Below are 12409 nucleotides of genomic sequence, written 5' to 3' on the forward strand. Positions count from 1 at the left end.
AGCCTTTGGCTGTCAGGGTAGACAATACCAGGCAATGTGTCTTAGTGTAAGGCAACTTCATATGTTCATGTGGCAGATGTGACATAGGCTGGGAGTGTAGAAGATATTGCTACGGGGAAATTGAACCTGCATCAATGCTGGAAATTCAGATCACATATTCAGATCACAAGGCCCGGTGGCCACCGTCAATTAGCTTTGTGCGCAATCAGTTTCAAATCAGCTCAGTTGCTACATTTAGTCTACCCTCTCCAGATGCAGCCAAATAAGGCATGAGGAACCATCAGTCTCTATGACAAGGGGTTAACACTTCTGATGGAGTCAAAACAGCCATCTCCTTTAAGTTGACATAGCACAGCATTCGGCTGTGGCGCTTGCATCAATCACAGCACAATCTAACTCTCATAGCCCCACCGTGGTAACTCACATACACAAAAGGATGTGAAGACCTCCTAGAGCAGTTGCAGCCTCACAGCAGATGACTGTGACCTTCCTCTGGATGGCTCTGGAAGTGAGAAACTGCCCAGGTTCACTGAGAATCAGCATCTGAAGTGGTAACGGGGTCACAGTCCCAAGGACAGAATGAGCAAGTTGTTAGCCAGGTAGGGGTCTAAGACAAGAAATGGTCAAGATTATGAGATGGCAGGCTGGTTTGAAGATGGGTTGGAGGCAAGCAGGATCAAGGGTCCTGAATGTTGAAGGAAGGGTAGCAAAAACATAGCTAAGAAGTTCGTATATATGGCTGACACCCTTCTTTGGAAATTAAATCAATGTCCAGACTTTAACATTCAAAAACTTTACTTGCAGAAACCTACAGATGAATTGGACAGTGTTCTCGAAGCTACGAACATGAGTCTGACCAAACTGCGGGAGGCAGTGGAAGACAGGAGTGCCTGGCATGCTCTGGTCCATGGGGTCACGAAGAGTCGGACACGACTAAACGACTAAACAACAACAACAACAACAGATGAATTAAAACATAATATTTACAGTCACATGTCTATCCAAGCATGGGCTTACAGTCTCTTCTAACTTCCAAACAACAGTCTTTTCCTCTCTTCAGCACTCAACTTTCTGTGTCTCAGGCCATGCCTTGCAGCTCCTATGAGAGATTTCCATTTTACTGTCTTCTTCCGCTTTGCTCCCTTTCTTTCAAGCAGAGAAGAAGCACTCCCAACACTCTGTTCAACTTAGCACTGTTCACAGCGGATTCTCAAACACAGTCATCTTGCTTCACATAAAATGGAGTCTCTCCTTCACTAGATACCTCCCACATGACCGACGTTAGCCAGTGACATGAGAACTCTCTAAAATTCAATTACCAACCAATCAAATTCAAACACATGGCAATGCATACAAGCATTTACAATTTCAGTGAATTAAATTACGGTACTTAGCACTGAATCAGCAACTACCGGGAAGAAGAATGGCTAGCACAACTTAAGGCTGGCAGCGTTGTATCACTAGAAGACTCCTTGTGTAGAATGAAGGTAATGGTCTAGGCCAGGCACCCCCAAACTTCGGCCCTCCAGATGTTTTGGACTACAATTCCCAACTTCCCCGACCACTGGTCCTGTTAGCTAGGGATCATGGGAGCTGTAGGCCAAAACATCTGGAGGGCCGCAGTTTGGGGATGCCTGGTCTAGGCTCACTTAGTGGGGTTCTTAGGTAGAGCCTCCAGTAGCCTAATTTGACCTGCAGCTTGTCAGTACTGCAGGAGATAAGAGAACTGAAGGATGCCAACCAGTAGTCCCTCTTATCTTATATCGTTTCAGCCTTGCATAAGACTCTGAGGGGAGATGAATGGGATTGTGAGGTGTTACCAAAGTGAGATGGGAGGAGGCAACAGCAGGCCTGAGATGGTCCTAAGGCCCAGGGGGAGGGTTTGGCTCACCCAAGTGGTCATCCTGGTTGCGATTTGGCTATGCTCCTGGGAGGTAACTGGCAATGGATCCCCTGCTATCAAGGCTGCCGTGTGGCACTTGCGCCATGTAAATAAACAACTACAGACACCACTTCCTTGTCAAGGGATGGCAAAACCCGGTCCATGCTCGGAATAGCACCAAGGAGCAGGGCAAATGAGGAATAAGCAAAGCGCTGACGATGTGTATTAAAGGGAATCTAAGCAGAGCTTGTAGATGAATGCTTGTATCAAATTCTTGCTGATCATGCATAGTGGGAGCGATAACATTCTACTCTGAGAAATGGTCTCTAGCGAACCACAAGGAAGAGATCCATCAGGAAACGTTACCAAGCAAAGGCATTAATACACCGTGTGCCATTCATAGCAGTCCCCTTTGATTAGAGAGTGGCATGGGGGAAATGTTTGGTAATGATTCAAGACTTTCTGATGACTCCAGGGTCAGCCCTGAAAGGGCTGAAATGCACCAGGGCTTTGTAGCTACAGAAGGGATTAGGAGAAAGATTCTTGGATGGTCCCAGGAATGCAAGGCCACTGGCACACACATGCTGCCATGATTTGCATGATTGCAGGATCTCCAAAACAGAGGAGCCATATTATATTTTTTGCATTCCCTTGGGGGGGGGGTCATATGTTGGTGGCCACATGCCAGTTTTGTTTGGGGTCCTTAGCCAGGGGTAGGCAGGTTCAGAACCAAATGGGGTCAGTTGCCTTCTGTGTCTCTCTTCCTGCCACCTTCATTTTTCTTACTTCCAGCCATGGTGTCATGTTTTCTAGCCTCAATCCCCTCCGGCTTAGATGAAGAAAGACGTGGCTGGGGAGCTCAGGTACCCAGTGACCCTGATCCACTCCAGGATCCATATCCGGAAGATGTGACTTTACCTGATTCATCAAACTCAGAGGTGGACCCGCCTCTGAACCTACCGGTACATGGCATTCTTCACTGTCCCTACACAGGAAGGAGCTGACAGCTGCAGAATCAGGCAATGACCTTTTATAAACAAAGAAAGCTCCTTAGAGGGGAAGGAGTTAACAGCAGGGCCACACCAGCCCTCTTTCTAAGGCTTTTAACACAGGCATAGGCAAACTTGGCCCGCCAGATGCTTTGGGACTACAATACCCATCATCCCTGACCACTGGTCCTGTTAGCTAGGGATGATGGGAGTTGTAGTCCCAAAACATCTGGAGGGCCGAGTTTGCCTATGCCTGCTTTCACAAGGGAACGGAGTTTCAGCCAACACCTTACATGGTGATCTGTCCAGGGTCCTGACAGATTGGCCTTGTTATTATCTACATAGTACTGTACAGGTGAAACTCGGAAAATTAGAATATCGCCAAAAAGTGCATTTATTTCAGTAATGCAATTTTTTATTTTTTATTTTTCTTTTAATGTTTACAAATGCTTTCTTTTGGAAATTCCACAGTTATAAAACAATTTTTTTTACAATAATACAAAAATAAACATCGATATTACATTTCATTAATCACATTCTATTTATAATTGACCCGCCTAAAGGCAAATAATTACAATTACAACAAATAAAGGCTTGACATATCTTGCTTTGCATGTCATGCATCTATCTCATATATTGGTTTTCACCTTTTAAGTTGCATTACTGAAATAAATGCACTTTCCGATGATATTCTAATTTTCCGAGTTTCACCTGTATACCTTGACTCTGCTGCTATGAGCCTGACATCCCCTTTCTCCCATTCTCACTCCCCCTCCAGGGCTTTTAATGCGAAGGGGTAGGACTTCATTAATTTCAATGGGTCTACTCTGAGTAGGGCTTGGTTGGCTTCCTCCCTCACAATATAAATCGGTGACCCTATTGATGGGTGAAAGGATAACAAAAGGAGCAGTGGAAAGGGTAAAAATTCATACAGGTGAATACGAAATGGATGCAATACATAGCTGGTGTTTTAACCTTGTCAGGAACACAATTAACCCTACTCTTGCCCGCCCCCCAGGTAACAGCTATTTAACATCGTGTTAAGTTTTTGCTCTAAGGTTCACTTGGAATCATGCCAGTGATTCCAGCACTCTCCCACCCCAACGTGCGGTAAAAATATATTAAGCACTAATGCTGCAATGGACATTTGCTCTATTGGTCCCCCTGCTTTGCTGCTGCTTTGCTGACTTGCACTTTTGAAAGACAACTGCTTTCCTGATCGATAATCTTCTTGGGAAGGGGGAAATGCAGGATGGTTCTCATAAATTGATTTCTAACCCTGCATCTTCAGCAAGAAAAAAACAAACTGTCACTATGGAAATGAGGGAAATGTTCGCACCTGGCCAGGTTGCAAGTGGCTGACCTGATCTCGGAAATGAGGGAAGTGTTTCTGTGTCCTGACCAAAAGGACTAGACAAAAACATTTGATAATGATTCATAAATCTCCCTTCCCCATAAAAAAGGATACTTCAATTTGGTCTGGTGTTCCTTGCATTAACGTTCACTCATATTCCTGGGTGCTTGACAGAGGGGGGACAACAACAACAACAACAACAACAACAACAATTTATTATTTATATCCCGCCCATCTGGCTGTGGCTTCCAACAAAAGATTAAAATACAATAATCAAACCATCAAAATATAAAGACAAAAAATAATAAACATAGCCACAAAACCAGGGATAGGACTGTAGCTGAGTGATGGGAATATCTGCTTTGCATGCAGAAGGGCCCAGGTTCAATCCTAAGAAATTCCAGTTCGCGCTGGAAATGTCCTCTGAAACTCTGGTCAGTGTAGACAATACTGAGATAGCAGCAAGTACAAAACAGGAAGTAGGATTAAAACTGTATCTAAAAAGCTCTGTGGAGGGAGGGGGTACTTGGTGCTAAAAGAACAGAAAGGTAGGTGCCAGGCAAATGTCTCTGGAGAGAGTCTGCCACAACTGGGGCACCATCCCCAAAAAGGACCTCTCTCTGCTCACCAACAACCCCACCTCAGATGATGGGGAAGCTCACAAGAACCCCTTCACTGAAGATCTGAATGAATGGCTAGGCTTCTAAGAAGGCCTACTGTCCACTTATTCAAAAGTTCCTCATGGTAGGCAGGTACATTTAAAATTTAACTGGTTGTCATTTGCCCTTTTGGTTGATGAAAGCAAGCATTATTTAACTAGCAGAGGTCCTGCCAAATATGTCTTCCTGTGTCACCATCGTTCAGCCCATACCCTGAGATCCAGCTCCGAGGGCCTTCTGGCGGTTCTCTCGGTGAGAGAAGTGAAGCTGCAGGGAATCAGACAGAGGGCCTTCTCAGTAGTGGCGTCCACCCTATGGAACGCCCTCGCATCAGATGCCATGGGTGGGGTACAAATAGTAAAATTGCTATTATTAGTAGTAGGAAATGCTGTATTCGTGTCTCCCTCTTTGGGCTCTTCTGATTTCTGTGTGCCAGTAAACACATGGTCTAACTTTCATGGCATCTGTAATTGGCAAATATGCCACGGCAGTCATCCTCTTCCCTTCTGCAAACTGCTGGAACTTCTTGCATATTATTCAGGGCCTTTTTTGTATGTGTGCCGAAACATCAGTGGAGGCCTTCAAGGAACTGGAAAGCATTTTAATTTCCCTCCCTTAGCTATTTTAAGCAAGCAGGTCTTTACCCCATCACCACACCTCTGGCCTCTGATTTCCATAACAAGGAGATTCTAACTAACTGCTGCTAATATCATGGATGGGTCTGCATACATTTCCTTGCCTTTCAAATCCATTGCAAAAGGGTGAAAAACACTGGAGAGCAGCTATCTCCTGCTGTACACAGAGTAGATCTGCAAATTCCCTTTTGTGTATTATACATACGCATCTGGAAGCTGTCCTCCCGAATAACAAAGAAGAAGTAGAAAGGCCCAGAGGATTCTGGGAAAGATCCGGGGGGGGGGGACGGGACTAATCTGAACCAGAGGGTAACAGTCAGCAGGATATGACAGCGAGAAGCAAGGCATGGATTTCATGCCCTACGTATTAGAGGAAGGGCAACACACAGTGTGAATACATCCTGTAACGCATAAGAAGAAAATAAGAAGAAGAAGCTTTAGAAGGTCACCTGGCAGGTATATTTATATTTATGGAAGCTGAACGATTGCTATTGCTCAATGACAGCTGCCCTCGCCGCTGTGTTAAGATGACGAAAGGCACTTGGGTAAACATGTAACAGTGGATACTATTTTTGTTTAGGAGAAAAGGCTGCCGATTGAGCCTGTCCACAGCTTCCGTTGAAACATCTGGAGCACTTGGCTTCCTGCCCTGATACATTATTGCCATCTGGGCCTTTTTAGATGCTGCAGACTCCATTCACTAATTGTGAAGCTGCTGATAAATCGACTGGCCCTCATAAGAAGGGAAAATTGCTCAGACCAATCATGTCGCCATGCCTTGTTTTATCCAGGGAAAGTGTTCTCAGATATCACAAAATCAATACAGAAGCGTTTATTAGTTTAGTTAACATTGCGTATTTCCCCTCCCCTCCCCAAGCATTGGGAGGAAAAGGGAACTGGATTTAAAAAAAAAACAATGGGGGGGGGGAAATGTTGGGAATAGAACATTTTATTGAAAACTGCAGTTGCCAATACCTTTCAGGTGCTGCCTTTTCCAGGAAGCATTCTCCTCCTCTTCTATCCCATTCATTGTGATCCTTCACTCAAAACATCAAGCCTTGGCATGGGTGAGTCATCTCCAAACTTGCAGAGATGCAGGTGGGATTTGATCCCAGAACCTACTAGTTCACAGTCACTATGCAACACAGACTCATGTATGGGAGCAGAAGGCTCCATAAAACTCTACAACAGAGAGCTTCCATAATTTGCGCCACAAAATTTAATCTATGGAAGCTTCCTCTGTTTTAAATAGTTCTGACGTAGACATAAAATACCCCGAAAGAGCAAGTGCTTTCAGTCCGTAAATTAATTTGTTACGTCGAGGGGGGAAAGCGAATTTTAAAATCTCGCAGTAGCCCCACAACGAATGGTTTGGCTTTAATCTTTAATTAAAGAATGCAGGGGAGTTAAACGGGCATGAAACAATTTTGTTACTCACTGTATGGGGAATGGATGTTGGTGCTAGCTAATTTTGGGCCATGCTTCATACAAAGTGATGTGGTGTGATTTGTGATGCAACTGCTTGCAAATCCGCTTGCCAGGAAATTGACGGGGCTGTTATTTCCCTGCTGATTCAAACATGATCACCACTACAGAGAGAGATGGAGAGGAGTTTGCAGAAACGGCTCTCTTCTTTCTCCCCTAGTGCTGTCAGACGATTAAAGGTTATGTTAATTGATCAGCTGATTGATTTTAAATTTGTAACACAAAATAACCGCAAGGGAATCCTCCCACTACCACCTTCCTTATGTTTTTTTGTTTTTTTGTTTCTGATGGTCATCTAGTCCTCTTCTGCTGACAGCCTGGCTCTGTAGACCTGCGTTGTTCAGGATGTGCCTGCACTTCCTGAAATAAATCTAGTTCTGAAGTCTGTGCAGCAGTCGTGGCCCCACTAAGTGAGGTGCTGTAGAAATGCAGGTCCGTAAAGGTTTATAAATCCCTAATTAATATTTTCTGATGTGGCCACAGTGCCTCTGGCAAGTGCTTGGTAGACAAGACATGTAACAGGAAAATACTAAGGAAAATTTTACCTGCAACATCCAAAGGTATCCGCCACCCAACTCCACTTTCTCCCAGGAAGATGCAGTTAGTCTTGTTGGCCCTCTTACTCAGCTAGATCTTTTCATTGCTTTTCCTTCTTCCCGCTTGAAACCTGCCTCTCGCTCCTGCCTGATGCCAGGCCCTTCAACAGCTCTAGATAGCTAAGGGCAGCCCCAACCCAAACCATGCCAATCCAGGACTATCTCCGATGCTGTTTTTCTTAAAAAAGAGGTGCTGGAACTATTCGGGTTTTTTTGCTAAATTAGTAGTGTGAGAAACCATCAGATTGCTTCTTCACACAATCAACTCTAGGACAAGCAATTAACACTGGGCAGAAAGCCAAGGTCTACTTCTGCCTTAGTAACTGCACTCTCATTGGTTGATATCAGCACTGAGACCTGTTATCAGTGAAAGCTAGCACAGTGTGTGGTGTGGTGAGTGTGGTCAGTGTAGGAGGAGAGGTGCTGTATCGGTTGAGAGAGAGACAGAGAGGAAAGGATTTATTTTACTTTGTTTTTGAGTTCTAAAGCTGTACATAGAAACTCTGGATTTTCTTTATTTTAATAAATCCTGTAGTTTACTCTGCGTCCAGACGTCTAGTCATTTGCGTTACCGCCAGAAGCTTCCGGAAAAACCTGCGCAAACTCTGCTGTGTTCAGGCTGAAGTTACACCTGACACTTAAAAAACACTAAGAGGAACTCACCATGAACTTCTCCCTTGTTCTCAGATAATGACAATGGTGCCCACCTGAGAGGTGCTGGGGCTGAGCTCTGGTGAGCTCAGGCTGAAAAAAAGCCCTGACTATCTCCACCCCATTTGGATAAAGCCCATATTTCCTCAAATCAGCCCATTTGGTTGAAGATTTCGCTGAATCCAGTGCACAGCCCAGCTCATACAAACCAGTAGCTATTGTCCTTTCTTAGGAGATGGAGGATAAAGACGGAAAACTCCGGTTTTATAATGTCAAAACCATCCTTCTAAATGCTTCCCTCTCAGTATACTGGCTCCCCGTTAGTCTGTTTTGTATTCTTCAAGTGGTTGGTTTTCTGTAGATGTATTGTTTGTTGACGATTCCTTCCCCATAGACTGGCAGAGTGAGCTTTGTACATTACATGCTCAGATTCAATTCTGGCTTCCAGGAGACGTATTTAGGAATTACCTTGGCTCTGCAAAGGGCTGTTTCTGCTGTGACAGCAGGTGGTAGTTTAGTGGCAATTTTGGAATCAAACATTGCTGTACATTATGTACAGTACAATGGAGCTTACAGAACCATTTGTCTTGACAAAGAGAAAAGGCAACCCAATGGGCCGAAATTCACAGTTAGCTCATGCGGCGCTATAATAACATGTTCCTGTTGTCCCGTCCCATAATGTAATCCTTCAGCATCATAATAATTCCATTTTAAAAAACAAACACATTTCTCATGCTTGAATAAACTCTTTGTACAAGGCGCCAAGACAAACTTGTGCTTGGAGAAAAAGATTCCGTTTCTAATCAGTATGTGAAATCCAGCGGCTATGTGGAACTGCAGTTGCTCGTGTCTGGCCCTGGTTAGCTTTGCCTTTTTCCGTTCCATGGTTTTTTCTTCTTTTGAAGACGTTTGCCTTTCCATTCTTGACGCCAGCATCAAACTGAGATGGCAAAAGGATATTGCAAACTACATGTTATGCCCATGTAATTTGGCAGTAGCAGAGGATGGGGTGGGGTGGCAGCCATTACTGACTTCCCAGCTGTTGCTGCCTTCTGGGAGGAGAGCGGGGGGGGGGTCAGTACTATGCAAACACACCAGTGGAGCCAACATGTCCTCTAGTCCTGGCTCAGGACATCTTACCGCACCATCCAGTCATGAATTACTACCTCCATCTATTGCCCTCACCTCCAGCATAAAAGGTAAAGGGACCCCTGACCATTAGGTCCAGTCGTGACCGACTCTGGGGTTGCAGCGCTCATCTCGCTTTACTAGCCAAGGGAGCCGGCATACAGCTTCCGGGTCATGTGGCCAGCATGACTAAGCCGCTTCTGGCGAACCAGAGCAGTGCACGGAAATGCCGTTTACCTTCCCGCCAGAGCGGTACCTATTTATCTACTTGCACTTGACGTGCTTTCAAACTGCTGGGTTGGCAGGAGTTGGGACCGAGCAACGGGAGCTCACCCCGTCGCGGGGATTCGAACCGCCAACCTTCTGATCAGCAAGCCCTAGGCCATCTATTGCCCTCACCTCCACCATGGTCCCATCCAAATTTGGCTTCATTCTGCTGCACGGCAGCCAGGCCTCAGCCCTGGGTCCACACAAGGAAATTGCATCGGAAACCCCAAGATATATGGACTGGTCCCTAGAATTGCAGGATTCATACATGTGCCTTTCCCATCGTCTATAAAATACATTTTATTTTACTTTTCCTGGGGGTTTTTTAAAGCAAAGTTTTCCAGTGCCTTTTTTAAAAAAAAGTCATTTCAGCAAAAATGCTTTTAAAAGCAAACGTTTACAGCTTAATGCTTTCCCTGTGCAATTATTAACATCCCCTTCCTGGTTTTATTTCATTTTCATCCATTAAACAAATAAAATGTAAATCATATAATCTAATTTCGGTAATGGGATTTAATGCATGGTAGGTAGGGGAAGAGCAGAAAACATTTAGATGTGAATACAGAAGTAGATAGCTCCAAAAATTAATGCGTATTTTCCTGTATGCAGAATCTTTTTCATTGCCCATTCCATCTTCGCTCTATCATACACTGTCTTATTCATGTACACGCACTTACCCCGTTCGTCCTACTTGTGTACTCATTTACAGAAAATGCTCACAGGGTATACTATTCACATACTACTCTCAAACCCAGACAATATTCACAACACAAGCTGTGTACACCTTACTAGCTTAAAACACAGCTAGGTTGTCCTTTTTTCTCAATTCAGATCGAAGCTGGTTTTGGGGTGAAATGCATTAAAATATAGTACAATTGTACCTCAGAAGTCGAACGCCTTGCGAGTCAAACGTTTTGGCTCCCGAACGCCGCAAACCTGGAAGTGAGTGTTCCGGTTTACGAACTTTCTTTGGAACCCGAACGTCTGACGCGGGTTACGCGGGTTCCAATCGGAAGCCGTGCCTCATTTTCCAAATGGTTTGGAAGTCAAATGGACTTCCAGAACAGATTCCATTTGACTTCCGAGGTATGACTGTAATTCTTAAGGAATGACAGACTGGATATAGAGTGTGGCTAACGTCACAGATATGGATGAACAGATATGGATTGTGGCTAACGCCAGCTGTGGGAACGCAATGGATGGCAGAGTACACAGCCAGGCATGGTATAGTAGTTGATGTAAATGTTACTCCCTTTCCATTAACTTCATAGACCAATATGTCTGTAGACACTGTCTGCTGGCATTTCCCTCTCCCCACTTAATTCTGAGCATTTGGAATGGTCACAAACATTCTGTAGCACCCGAGCCAATGGCTAGAGAGGGCTCATGTTCATCATAATGTTAGCCAACCACTACAGAGGTTTCTAAGAACACAGTCTTTGTTTATCCATTTTTTAATTTTAAAAATGATTACATAATGGAGAGGGTTTAACGTGACACAATTCTTTCTCTCCACTCCCCACTCCAAACTCTATATATTCTGTTCCTCAGATCAACATTATGATCATGAAGAGTTGAATGAGCTAGATAGCAATGAGTGAATGCTCACCTCAATTCTGAATTGGCCTGGTAATTAGTAAGGTGGTTTTTTTTGGGGGGGGGACCGTTGTCTGCTTTCTGAGAATTCTCTCCCACCGGGAAATGATGGTGTGGTGACAGTGCTATGTGTAAGTGGATGATCGCATAGTCTCCTGGAAAATGCAATTCCCAGCGTCAGCCATGGCTAAGAACCAGCTAGAAATTCAATACACTCCCCACCTCAAAGCAAACAAATCCAGGAGCAGGTTCCAGATCTACCAGAAGTGGGAGTGGAAATATATAAAAGGTTTGCAAGAAACAAATGAAGATAATTGGCCCTAACAGAGCAATTATTCACCAAGTAAAAGAGAGATGGGTTAAGTATTCTGGCCACATACTTCGTTGCAATCAACAGACATTTCGCTGGGAGTTAAGAGGTTAACGTAAAAGACCTTGATGTACGTTTTCCTTCAAAGCAACCTTGTCAGAATAACATATTATATTCTGAGCCAAGGACAAACTTCTGGAGAAAACAAGGCTCAATTCACAATACAGCAGAGGGGGCTGTTTGTGAGGGCAATTGAGGGCGGGCATCATTGCATGCGTGACATCAGAAAGTTGGGAGGAGCTGGGGGCGGAGCCAAATCCAGCGGCCATGCTGTTTCAATGGCCGGCAGTGCTGCCACTGGGGAGAGACTGCTTTGACGCTCCTTCCCCTGTGCGGGAAGGAAACAATCAAATTGTCTCTCAATTTGACCCTTTTACATGGTTTTGTATGTATTGTGGCATTTTATGCATTGTGACTTGCAGTTATTTTTATTGATCATAGTTTAGTCATTATTTATTGTAAATGTTAAGAGTGAATTTCTGCTTAATTATTATTTGCTGTTGTTTTGAGACTTAATTTTATTGTTTACTATTATATTCTGACATCAGGAACCACAAGACAGAGAAACCAGTAGGAGAACACTTCAATCTCCCAGGACATTCTATACAAGATCTCAAAGCAGCTGTTTTATTACAGAAAAATTTCAGGAACAGACTGGAAAGAGAAGTTGCTGAATTGGAACTCATTACCAAGCTTAAAACCATGGAGCCACCTGGGATGAATAAAGACATTGGATTCTTATCTCATTATGCATGATCAAGCTTTCTTTAGCGCCTCAGCCCTTGCTTCCCCCCCCC

The sequence above is a fragment of the Zootoca vivipara genome, chromosome 9, assembly GCF_963506605.1.
Source record: "Zootoca vivipara chromosome 9, rZooViv1.1, whole genome shotgun sequence".
NCBI classification, from domain to species: Eukaryota; Metazoa; Chordata; class Lepidosauria; order Squamata; family Lacertidae; genus Zootoca; species Zootoca vivipara.